We start from the raw sequence: 13,466 nt of genomic DNA, 5'->3' as shown, positions 1-13,466 counted from the left end.
AGTTCTTTCCCACACAAAATTTGCCAAATAGGGAGGAAAGGAAAAACACTGAAATTAGTCAGTTTCCTATTGGAAACTGAGCTAAGTAAACTATAGCTCCTCCCTTAAACCATCCATAATCTTACCAATGGCTAGCTACCAAAACCTATTAACTCTCCGCTAACCATGCAGATGTACGTTCAACTGTCCTATAGTCTAGGGGTTTAAGGTCCGTCCTGCACACGTGAGTGCTCTCCTTTTTCAAAATGGTTATAAAAAGTTTACATTAAAGTAATACAAATGCTAATTAAGAGCAAATAACCTTTTACATTGCATGAGTTAATTGTAATGAAATACGATACAGAATAGAACTATTCACATTAGAAAGGAGAAGCACGCAGGGTAATGTGATCTCATTACACAAAACTATTCAAGATCAATACAAGGATTGCACAAGGAAAAAATCCATCCCTCTAGCAGTACATTGTACGTCTCTTGAGATTAGAAGAAAGGAGGCGCCATGTGCAATACCAAGTGAAGTGATATTGGCTGATAAAATTAATACCTTTGAGAAATGTCTTTTCTGCACCCTGTTAAATTGGAGTGGTTGCCATTGGATTATTGTTTACTTTTCCCTATTTCAATAATAGAGCAAAGTGGGAGGGCAAACCTGATGAATTTATTTGACCTTAAACATTATGTAGACTAACTGGACATGTCCTATTGTGCCTGACTGCTGTTATAGTAATCTGTTTTGATTATTCTAGCACACAGGTAAAGCATCAACTGCAACTCCTACGAGCCACAATCCAGAGGCCCCAATCAAAAAAAAACACATGCAAAAAACATACACATAGAGCTCCTATTTTCTTTCCATTCATCTTATCTGAATTTCCTCTCTCTTCAAGAGTTTATGTGACTCTGCTTTGTCTTTCGGTATGTCTATCTTTTTATCCTCTATGCCTTTCCATAACTTACTCTATATCGTATCTTCACATTGACGTCTTGCATCATCTTTGCACCTCCTTGTCTCACTGCACCCTTGTCTTATATTTGATCCCCTTGCCTTCTTTTTCTAGTGCTGTGTGTTCTCCTGCTGTGGTATTACCAACTTGGCTGGTTCAGCCTGGTGCTGATAAGTGGAAAATAGGGGGAACCCTATGCCGGTTTTCCCCTGATTTTCCATGACCAGACCAGGCTCTGGGATGGGGGGGGGGGGGGTCCTTGCCTTTTTTATTTTAACTATTTAACTGCTTTAAAAAACCCTCATAGTGATCTGTGTATGCTTCTCCCAAACTCGCCTGCTCCTCCCAAGCCAAGGCGCCCAGGGAGGGACAATGCAATAATCACGCAAGTTTAGTTTTTAAATCCGAGGTCCAAATCGACAGCAGATATGAGCCAGGACTCAGTTCCGCTCAGGACCCCAAAGTGATTCCGAACTGGGACTCAATTTGACTCAGTACCTCTAGCTTTGGGTGTGTGGAAACCTGAACTGCACATCTCTAGATGTGGCAAATAGTATTGACTCACTGAGGTCCTGATTCTGAGTTGGACACAGTGTTGATGACACATTCAGTTGAGTGATGTTTTAAGAATGCACATGCGTCTTAGTCAAACAGCGCTTGCGTCCAGATTGTCAGTGCTCAGAGATGCAGTACAGGACTGGAAACAAGGTTTCTGAATTTGATTGGGCTTTCCTGGGAGGTAACATGGGGGTGGCAAAGCTGGCACAGGTGTGTTGCTGAAAGCTCAAAGAGGCTCAGTTACGCACACAGGAGGCCTTACTCAGATGCAGGAACTGCACTTGCCATAGGGCTGATGCAAGTTTCATTGGTGCGACCGATGGTGCGTCTAAAGACACACAGTGATGGAAGTGCACTTTCTCAAGATGCTGCTGGTGGGCATCTCAGTTGTGTGGAAATTGGTCACAGCATTAGCATAAGACGTAGGTGCAACTGCGGCAAAAGATGCAGTAGCGGCCACTTGTACTTATGAATCAGAATCAGGCCCTGAATCTATTCTACTTATTTTTGTATTGATGGCTCCTTTTGTCCTATAGACTATAAGCTTGTGAGCAGGGCCTCATTTGGAGGTAATTCAGACCCGGTCGCAAGCTCTGAGCGCTCTCAACTGTGTCGATGTTTCCCCACTGGGCATGCGCACGTCGGAGCCGGCTCTGACATGCACATGCGCGAGACCCGGCTAGCCATGGGCGCTCCGTCGCTACGGGTCTCGCAGCAAAGGGGGCGAGCTGTCGATGGTGAGTGACAGCTCGCCCCGTTTGGGAGGTGGGCAGGGGGCGTTGCCGGCCAAACGGAGGTGTTCCCAATGGAACGCTTGCTGTTTGGGGGCGGCCCCACTGACATCAGCAATGATGTCAGTGGGGAGCTTCCTGCTCGATCAGAGCAGGAAGCTCCCTGGGGCTTGCGGTTGACGAGACCCAATCTTAGGGTCTCGTCGCAAGCCCTGATGGTTGCGATGGTCTTGACCATCGCGACCATCACCCTGGTCGATCGCAAGAACTGTGGGTGGTAACCCACAGCCTAGCGATCGACCAGGATGCAGCACTTAAAAAAGTAAGCGGCTGCCCTCATTCAGAGCTATCGTTTGCTGCAAGCGATCAACTCTGAATGAGGTCCTTTGTCTTTGTCTGTTGATTAATTTCCAGTTGTGTTTTATTACTGTGTTTGCTCCCAATTGTAAAGTGCATTGGAGTATGTTGGTGCTTTATAGCTTTATCTTAATAAATAAACAATTAAATAAATGTGCACAGGGTACATTCGGACCTGGTCACTATTCACAATGTACCACTGTGCCTCACTGCCTGAGCATATTGCTTGACTGTAACTCACTGAATCTACAATACTGATTGTTTAGCAATGCATTCAGGTAGTAATACACTAAAGCCTATAGCAAGTTGTGACACAGATGACCAGACTGAAAGAAAAATGAACTGAAACTCTGTTGGCAGACCTCTGCCTCCATTCCTGATCAGTGCAATGGGCCACAAAAAGCATGTCCTATCTCCACCGAAGAAAATGCTCTACCCATCATGAGAAGGACACATATTGTACATGAGAAGTGGTGTGTTAAGGGGGTTTGATTGTAATCCACAATGAAGGAAATATTGTTGAAAAGTTTTTAATAAAGTTAAGGCTAGTATTTTTAGAGTCAACGAACCGTAGCATGTGTAACAGGGCATATCTAGAAACAACACATAGCAATACAATGACAGACATGGTAGGATGAGGTCATGGAGCTAAGGTAGGGCAACTAACTGAGCCTTGTCCAGTAGGGTAAGAGGTGGTACAGCAAGTCACAGGGAGATCAATTTAGCACTGGATGAGTCTGTACCCAATGTAAGGGTGAGCATACAATATCAGAGTTACCAAACAGAACTTGAGGCAAATTGTCAATTTGCTACAGAGACCCCCACAAGAGTATTTAGACTCGTTGTGCCTGGTAGGCATGTTGCAGCTCTCTGTCTGTGTTCCTACACATTATGACAGACTGATAACATAGATGTAAGCTCTAGCTTAGCTCTGCACACTGGCAGAATGGGTCCTGCTAACATGCACGCTAGCCCTTGAATGGCTCTGCCTGATTGACAGGCAGAGGCATTTAAGCGGCGGTGCAGAGGCGGGGTCGGCCGGCATTCCCGGAAACGGGGCGTGTCCGTCCCGTTTTCCGGGAGTGGTCAACCCAGAGACTGCATGGACGTACACAGTCTGCTGGGCTCACAAGCCAGCCAGCCTGAGTAAGCTGAGGGGTGTCATACACCTCCTGCTGCATTTGCATTATTGCAAGGACGCAATTGCAAAACTGCCTGCATGTATATCCAGCGCCACCTTGAGGCACAAAAATCTTTTTGCAGCTTTGCAATTGCGTTTCTTTCTGAATCAGGGCCTGAGATATGATAAACCCACCATCAGAATGCAGTGGTAGTGGCCTATTAAATAATGAGGTGGAATGCTAAAGCAGAGTGACCAGTGGGGCATATGCAGTTGCAATGTTTACTGACATAAGTAGGCTATATGCCTGTGTAGGAGATGCAGCAAATACTCCTATGTATGAGACACACCAGATACACCTGTTTATGAGACACACTAAATATACCTGTGCATGAGATTCACCAAGAATAAAACAGCAACTATTTTAAATAGCATAGGACAGTGATTCCCAAACTTTTTTGTATCATGGCGCCCTAGAGTGTCAGCATTGTTTTCACGGCACCCCTAGGCCAAAAGTTTGTTATTGAGAAATGCAAAATTGTTTTTGGTAAAGTGAAGTAAATTATGCTGCTTACCTGTCATCCTTGGGATCAGTTATGTGGTGGTGGACAGGTTTGCACCACTGTATGTCCACATATTTACATTTATATTGACAATATATAATTTGATTTGGTGCTGGACCATCAACCTGAGGCACCTCTGCAAGTGTCCCGACGCACCCCAGGGTGCCATGGCACACAGTTTGGGAACCACTGGCATAGGACATTGTTGACCTGCTAAAATAAAGGGGTACATCATCCATGATGGGGCTTCAAAATGTGCAACTACACTGACTATTAACTATCACAGATTGTACAATAAGTCATATACAAGGTAAAATAAAACAAAAAAGATATAATAAGAAGAGCAGGGAATGAGATAATTTTGGCAAAAGACGAAGATACAGTACACATTCTTCTTTTCCTCGTCCATTCTATTCCCATTCCCTTACATTTCCATTCTCTTACTGGACATCTCTTTTGTGCTCCCACATACACTGCTTCTCTTCCTCCATTTTCTATCCTGCTTCCTTCTTCAGGCTGCTTCTACATGCCCTGCTCCTCTTCCTCCATTCCGCTCCTGCTCCATTCTCTAGGCTGCTCCCATGTGCACTACTCCTTTTCCTCCATTCTTCATCCTGCTTCCACTCCCTTACATACTCCCCTACCCTCTAACATGACCCGTTCCATTAGGTACAAAACACTCCTGGACTTCCCACCTAATGTATGATTGTAGTCACCTGTGTTGAACTAGGTGATTGATGAGACAGGTGTTTCAGCATAGGTGGCTGCAATCATCAATTAAGAGGGAAGACCAGGAGCAGAGCATTTTGTACCTAATGGAACAGGTCATGTTGGAGGGTCTGTACTCCATTATGCTCCAACATACACTGCTTCTCTTCCTCCATTGTCCACCTTGCTCCCGATCCCTTCGCCATCCTGATTCCATAAACACTGGTCCTCTTCCTCCATTTTCCATCTAGCCCCCATTCCCTTATATCTCCTCCTACTTACCTCTAATCTCCATCCTGCTTCCACTCCCTTCTCCAGGCTGCTCCCACTATGTGCTGCTCCTTTTCCTACATTCTCTATACCACTCACACTACATTACTTCTCCATGTTTATCCTCTTCTTCTTCATTCCCATCTTCACATTCCTTGGCTTCTTCTCCTCTGCAGCTGCTGGCTTTTGGTCTGGTGGACTCCTCCCATTTTCTCTATAATAACAGCTTATTCATGCAAGTAATAATAATAAAATGTTTCAGATATACTGCTGCAGTTATCATTATATGAGTTAAATAGCCATTATTTACATAATTTGATTATTTAATAAATCCACAATTTTGGGAACTTTTAAAAAAAAAAAGATCTTTGTCCCCTGGGAAGACCATCCGCATTCAGACCCCTGTCGGGTTTGACAGAATCGGAACTGTGCAGGCATTTTCCAACAGGCCCAACAGCTATGTGGTGTAATCTGATGGTGTTTATATGATTGCAACAGGTGCCCTCTCCTAGGGGTGTGTGACCCAACCTCTTCACCTCACCTGACACTGACTGAGGGTGTCAGAACACCCGCCATTATGGACAATGAGTAGGCTGAAGAAGCACCTATTGGGGTGCTGGACAGTCCCATGTCCTTGCCCAATAGAGAGCCTATTCAGACTCTAGATACACAATTAATCCCTTTCTTTGTAACTAGGTCTGGGAGGATTACCAGATCCAACCAAATATTCCTAGGACTGTGTTACTTATTGTCCCCATTTTTAGTAGAGGTTTGATCTTTGTGTTGAAAAAGGTGATGTAGATGTATGCTGTATGTGGATGGTGGAAGTTGCATCATTGCCATCTCCTTGTTATATATGAAATGCCTCTGTAGCCAGTGTTCAGCATGACTGCAGTGAGTAAAGTCACACTTCTGCAGCTCTGTGGTGATTTGCACAAACCACTTTACACGCACTCTGGCAAAAAAAGTCTTCATGAAATATCCACTCACATAGACTAGTACCCATGTAATATATATTGTTACCTGCCCATGTGGTCTGTGCTTTATAGGCAAAACCATACAGATGTTTAAGGAACACATGGCCCTACACCGTTCGGCAATCCGTGCCGCATAAGAAGGATTTGCCTTAAACATATTGCTGTTTTTAATAATGACCACCAGAGAATATTCTAAGAAATAATAAAAAAAGATATAAGAAAACATAAATAGAAACCCCATATCTGATATTTACATTATATAATGTATACATTTATGAAATATGCCATTTTATGGTACTGTATGTAGCAGAGAGTATGTTTATTACAAGTGGTAAATTTTCCTATTTTGCGGTACCTTTCTTTTTTGATCTCTTCCTCCACTTGAAATTACTGCTCTTGCAGTATATTTTGTCTGTTTTCAGTAAAACAAGCTTTAAAACTACAACAGCAAAAAAAAAAAAAAATGCATGTGAGGAAATAATTGCCTTGTGTTAACCTACAATAATAAAAGACTCATCTCTCCCCAGGGCTACCCCTAGGAGGTTATCATTGTATGGACATTAAGCATGGTACCATGCAGAACGAGAGCATATGTCTCCAACTTTAGATATTCATTAATTAGCAGTATTCTGTGTACAATCCCTTTCCAATTATTCTTCATGGCTGATCATACATCAGGGCAATTGATTGCCTAGCCTTACCTCTAATCAATCATTTTGTCTGGACTGTCTCAGAGTCCACCAGTTCGGAAAGAATAATATCTGTAAATCTGTAACATCCTCTACTAATAAAAAATGTTTGCTATCAATAACTGTGAGACTTTTACAAAGCTATTTGCATTACTCTATATGATCACTTTGTTTTATTTTTATACTCACAGTGCTTCTTTTTACCATCTTTTTCCCTCTTTCATTTCTCTCTCACTATCTCTTTCTAGCTCTCATCTCGCTAATTTGTGTTTGGGGTGTTTTACTGTTCTCTTCCTGAGAAAATGTTCACCAACGAGGCTACAGGTTGCTGCTTTCCATCTGTTTTATTGAGATACATCTCCATTGGGTGAAGTGAAGTCAGTCTCTTTACTACTAGAAAATTAAATTAGTGGAAAATAATGTGCACTTTTGGCAGACGTGGTGTCATGGATTAGGATGTTTTTTATTGAACATATTTATGCAGTTAGCTGTGTATGTGGAAAGGAGAATGAAAGCAGCTGTGTGTGTTAGGAGTATATGAAGTTTAAAACATTTGTACAGCATTACATTTCCGGTGGGTTAATGAGCTTGCATGTGTGTACATACACAGAATGATTGAGAAGGCATCCTTTAGTTGAAGGATGTGACAGTGATAATGTGTGTGTGTGTGACACTGGTTACATCGAAGTTGGATGGATTATTTTGTGCTTCACCCACTTCACTTATCTGTCTGGGTGGCAGATGCAAATAGTTTAGGAAATGAGATTTCTTGGTGTTCATTTCCCCAGATCAGCAGACTAACAGCAGCTCTAGCTGGTTTCTGCCAGGAGACTCTGCTCCATCCATCACTTTACATCCAATAAATTAAAGTGCTATTAAAATTCAATGGTAATTGTTTTTCATGTTTCAGAGACAGGAGCCTTTAAATTTCAATTTGTTTAGCAGATGATAAATCCGTGTTGAACAGTGTTTCTTGGAGGAGGTGTGAAATGAGTGAATGGGTGAGCATAGCCTATCTCCAGAATTGTCATTGGTACTTTCAGGGCCATTTATCAAGGTTCTCCATGTGTACATCATGTAAATGTGCTACAGTTAGGATGAAATACAAGCCATGCACAAAAAACAGCAATAAATGCATACGAATACTTCATTAAGTTTGAGGATAGATAAGCACCCTGTTTGATATTTAAAATTTGATAGTTAGTTAAGGGTTAAGGCTGGGTAAGGTGTGGTTAGGTAGTGGTCAGTTGATGAGATAAGCCTATCATAGGATTTGTGGGAGGTTACAAATTACCCATATATATACCTTGGTAAGAGGAGCCATTTTCCTCTATTCCAGTTTCTTCAAACCAGGCTGGCTAAGTGACCCATATAGTATCTTACATAGCTGTATATCTTTGTCTAATTCTTTCTCTTTTATTTCACATCCTACCTATTTCTTTTATTCTTATCTTTCCCTCACCTCTTTCCTTCCAGCTCCTTCTATCCAACCCCCCCTTTTTTGTTTAACATCCCATCCACCTGCTGTGTTCAGCCCCCCCTCTGTCCTCTGAGTTTACTACCCCCCTCCTCCTTCATTCCTGTTTTTCATAATGCCCAGACCCCGCCGCTCAGCGCCCCCTCCCCGCCGATTAATGGAGGCTTCCAGGCCCCTTACATCCATGGCCCCCCCTCCATCCAGATGCGGGCCGCACCACGCTGCAGGCCGCAAGCCTGCGCCCGCCCGCGTTCCCGCACGGGCACCCCCCGCCGGCTCCCGCTCCCTTACCTCCCCCGCTGCCTCTCCGCAACTGATGGTCACCTGGCTCTCCGGCGGTGCCGCAAGCAGCACGGGCAGCTCAGCACCTCTCCCCACACTTGCCTCGGCCAGCCCGCGCCCTGCATCGGCGGTTGGCCCCGCCCACAGGGTCGCGGCGGCCATTTTAGCCCCGGATCCCGCACAGGGGGCCCTGTGCATTTCGGCATCCCCCCCTTCAGCCCCCTCTACCCCTGGAGCGAGGGGGCCCCCTCCTCCTCAGCCGTCACCGCTATTATTTAGCCACCAGGGTTCCCCCTGCAGCGTGGCGTCAGTTGCAGGGTCCATCAGGTCTGGTAGCCTAAGTGCCCCCCCAGCTTGTTATTGCTCATCGCCACCCCCACATCTATGAGCGGTGGTTACAACATGCAGCAACCCCCCCTCGCATGCAACCCTTTAGCAGCGCAGCAGCCCAGCTGGTCACCATATTTCACCGGCCCCTATGGCCCACCCCATTTTTCAAATGCAGCACCTTACTTTTCTGCCCCCATCGGGCTCCACCAGGCCCCGCCCCCCACTATGTTCCAGTACGCCCTCCCTGCGTTAACACCCGGGCCCGTCCCCCTTCCACAAGGGTTCAGTCCGTATTACCATGCCCTGCCACCACCTTTTGTCCTTCCTCCGACCACTTCTGCGGCATATTCCCAGCCCATGCATATCCCCACCCCTTCCCAATCCTCAGCCACCTGCAGCTGTCCATGTGCCCCTGCCACCTCCCCCCCCTCATGCCCCCCTTTCCACGGGGGGAGTTGATGTGCAGTCTGAGTCACCTGTGATTACGTCAAGTCCTCAGGTCGCTGTTGGGGAGCATTCCAATCGGGCAGCTGAGATTCAGCGGACGGACGGTGAGATGGCATCGGCGAGTCAAGTCGTGGTGGACGCACCACGCAGCGAGGGACTGTTGGCGAACACTCGGGTAGAAGTGGCTGGTCCTTCGACGGCAGTTTCTGGTGAGCATGCTGTTTCCACATTGCACTGCACACACTCATCTTCCACCGACTCTAGCGATTCTGCAAGTTCATCAGAGAGGCAGTGTAAACTTATGCGATACTTAGCGCACAAGATTAAAGGGAAATGGGGGAGTCCCAAAAAGACCAGCACAGTGTCAGCAGCTAAGGTCCCAGATGCTACGGGGGATATGGTGCATTGCGCTAACACGGCCATTCTTAAGGGTTTGCGGTCTAAGGTTAGGGAAAGGATCAGGAAGGGGAAATTCGTGGACATGTTTTCTATTACAGCGGATGCTAAAAAGGCTTTAGATCGGGCAAAATCAGCTGGCGCAGGCGCTGAAGAAAGCTTCCGTTCATTCCAGAATTGGGAAGCAGGGATGTTCGTTTTCACAGCTTCATACCTTGAGTCACGCCCGGCTGAGTACATGAATGTTCTCAAGTATATATGTATATGGTGCATGGCATGCACTCGTCAGGCAAAGGTACAGCTTGGCGGAAATATGATGAGACATTCCGGAAAAAACAGGAAGGGCAGGTGAATTTTCAGTTTGGCTTCAAGGACATAGAGGTGTGGCTGGAAGTCAACCAGCTGCCTCGCGCTTCTTCGGATTCCTTGGTAGTGCGTAAACAGCCCTCTCCGGCCCGCCCAGGTGGTGCAGGAGCCGGCAGAGGAAAATGCTACGCATATAATAACGCACAGTGCAATAGAGGGTCGGGCTGTCGGTATAGACACATATGCATGCTCTGCGGGAGCGGACACCCGGCTAAAGAGTGCGGGCATACCGGCGGTGGAAGGACAAATCGAGGTGATCAGCCCGATGAGTCGCGGGGCGGTGTTAGGTAAAGCACATTCGCCGGTGGACCTAGGGGCGTTGAAGAGTTGGTTGGCTCGTTATCCTCTCAGGGAAGAAGCAGCCTTTTTGTTTCATGGGTTTAGTGAAGGTTTTCATTTACCAGTGACACGGGAGGTCTCGGTTATGTCTAAAAGAAATCTTAAGTCGGCACGCCTACACCCGGAAGTGGTTTGACTTAAGATTAAAGCGGAAATCGGGTTGGGGCGCATGTGCGCCCCTTTTACGTCCCCACCATTGGAAGGTTTGTGCATATCGCCTTTAGGGGTCGTACCAAAAAAGGAACTGGGTAAGTTTAGGTTGATACAGCATCTTTCTTACCCCGAGGGAGGGTTGGTCAACGACGCGCTAGATCCATCGGATTGTCGGGTCGTTTATCAATCATTTGAGCAGGCTCTAGATATAGTACAGAGTTTTGGGAGAAGGGCTTTATTAGCCAAGGTGGATATCGAGTCTGCTTTTCGGCTGTTGCCCCTTCACCCCGAATCTTTTAAGTACATGGGTTTTAGAGTTGCGGGGCTCTATTATGTAGATAGATGCTTGCCGATGGGATGTTCCATCTCGTGTTCCTTTTTTGAATGTTTTAGCTCCTTTTTGCAATGGTGCTTACAGGCGGGCACAGGGCAAGCGGGGGTTACCCACTACCTAGATGATTTTCTGTTGGTGGGGCCAGCGGATACCCAGGTTTGTGAGGAATTGCTTTTTTCCTTGCAGGCCTTGTTCACAGTGGTAGGCGTTCCTGTTGCCAGGGACAAGACGGAGGGTCCGGTTACACGCTTGACGTATTTGGGCATAGAAATAGATACTGTGCTAGGGTTATGCCGTTTGCCGATTGAAAAGGTGCGACGTTTGGGGGAGTTGCTTGAAGCATTTGTTTTGTCAAAGAAAGTCTCGCTGAAGCAGTTGCAGTCGTTGCTAGGCCTCCTTACTTCAGTTGTAGAGTCATTCCCATGGGTCAGGTTTTTTGTAGGCGGCTCGAAAGAGCCACGGCGGGTGTCAAGAGGCCCCATCACCTTGTTCGAATATCCCAAGATCTGAGGGAAGACCTTCGAGTTTGGTTGCTTTTCCTGCGCGAGTTTAATGGTGTTCAGATATGGCTCCGGGCCCCAGTAGATAATTCAGAGCTTCAACTATTTACTGACGCATCAGGTTCCATCGGTTTCGGCGCCTTTTTTGAAGGGGATTGGTGCGCGGAGCCTTGGCCAGAAGTTTGGGGGGTTTTGGGCCTTACTAAGAACATACTGCTCCTAGAACTTTTCCCCATCGTAGTGGCAGTTGAGTTATGGGCTTACAGGCTTTGTAATAGGAGGATCCTTTTTTGGTGCGATAATTTGGGTGTTGTTCAGGCAGTAAATAATCAGAGGGCAGAATCTCCGTTGGCTTTGAAGTTGTTGAGGCACTTGACGCTTCTTTGCTTACGGAGGAACATTGAGTTTAGGGCGCAGCATGTTTCGGGAGTGTCTAATGAGATAGCAGACGCCTTATCTCGTTTACAGTGGGACAGGTTTCGTTCTCTCACTCCTTACGCTTCTATTCATGGTTTAAACTGCCCCTCCCATGTATGGAAGATTGTCGTGCCGGCATCAAAGGCCTCGCAATGAAGTCTCTGGCCCCTAGCACTTTAAGGACCTACACGGCAGCTTGGGACAATTGGCAGGGTTTCTTGGCTTCCACACGTGAGGGAGGTAAGACGGTTGACGACCGTATGGCAGAGTTTGTTTGGAACTGGCATGAAAGGGGTCGTTCTAAGGCTGCTATGACTGCGGCGCTGTCTGGTATCGCTTACTTTTCTAAACTACATGGCATAGAGGATCCCACAAAATCGTTTCTGCTATCCAAAGCAATGAAGGGGTGGGCAAAGGAACACCCTAGCATAGGCGACACGCGTAGACCAATTGACCCGGCTTTGCTTAAAGATCTGATTGTGGCAGTATCAGGGGTTGCATTAGGTGAATACGAATCGGCCCTTTTTAGTTTAGCTTTTTCATTGGCATATTTCGGGGCGTTTAGAATCGGCGAGCTTGTGGCGTCTAGTAAGAGTTCCGCGATGTTGGGTTTATTGTTAAAACACGTAACGAAGGAATTGATATTGTGTAAAATTCATAGGTCCAAGACAGACCAACTTGGCAGGGGTCGTTGGATTTCTATAAAAGAACACTCAGACGCTGTTATCTGCCCAGTTGCCTTGGCGCAGCGTTTTAATGCTCTTCGCCCTCCAATTGGGCGCAGTGGCTTGTACATGTTAACCTTACACCTTTATCTAAGTTTCAGTTCATAAAGCTGTTTCAGAATTGCCTTATCGCTTTAGGCCTGCCCACAGACCAGTTCGGGACACATTCATTTAGGATAGGGGCAGCAACCTGCGCAGCGGTTGATGGTGCTTTGGTCGACACCTTACAAAAGTTGGGTCGATGGAAGTCATCGGCTTATAAAACTTATTTAAGGGAGGACAAGTTGCTTAAGTAGCTGCGCTCCTTGCGAGTTTGTTGGGAAACCCAAGGGCCTTATGCCTACTGCCGCTTTGGAGTTTGAGGGGCTTTTCAGTTTTGCCCTCAAAGAGGTTTTATGTTTTTCACCTTCAGCTGGGTCACCCAACTATTGTTTCCCTTCCTTAAGATGCATTTATTATTATATGAGAAACAGTTTCTGACTAGGTAACTTTTCTTGCAGGGTTACCCAGGAATGCTAACGGTCGGGTGTGGTTTGTAGGACACTCATTTATATTTTGGGCTGGTCAGCACCCCTTAGCTTTGCAGGCCCCCCTTTTGTTAGGTGCAGATGACGTCCGTTGGTTGGGTTTCCGCGGTATGCGCTGGAAGCGACTACTCGAAGCCTTATGGACGGCAGAGGATAAGTTCGGGGCCCCGGACTGGGTGGTCATTCACTTGGGGGGGAACGATTTAGGCACTTGCAAAGGCATCGAGCTAATACATGCTGTTAGGAATGACTTGCA

General features: G+C 46.3%; 1 pseudogene; it reads left to right on the top strand.

Moving 5' to 3' along the window:
* Window positions 1-8,509: 8,509 nt before the first annotated feature.
* Window positions 8,510-12,979, top strand: LOC148512650 (uncharacterized; annotated as a pseudogene).
* Window positions 12,980-13,466: the final 487 nt, after the last annotated feature.

Source organism: Taudactylus pleione, unplaced genomic scaffold (assembly GCF_031769625.1).
Source record: "Taudactylus pleione unplaced genomic scaffold, aTauple2 ptg000279l, whole genome shotgun sequence".
Lineage (NCBI taxonomy): Eukaryota > Metazoa > Chordata > Amphibia > Anura > Myobatrachidae > Taudactylus > Taudactylus pleione.
The sequence above is the reverse complement of the archived record's forward strand: the minus strand, read 5'-3'. Positions and strand labels throughout refer to the sequence as shown.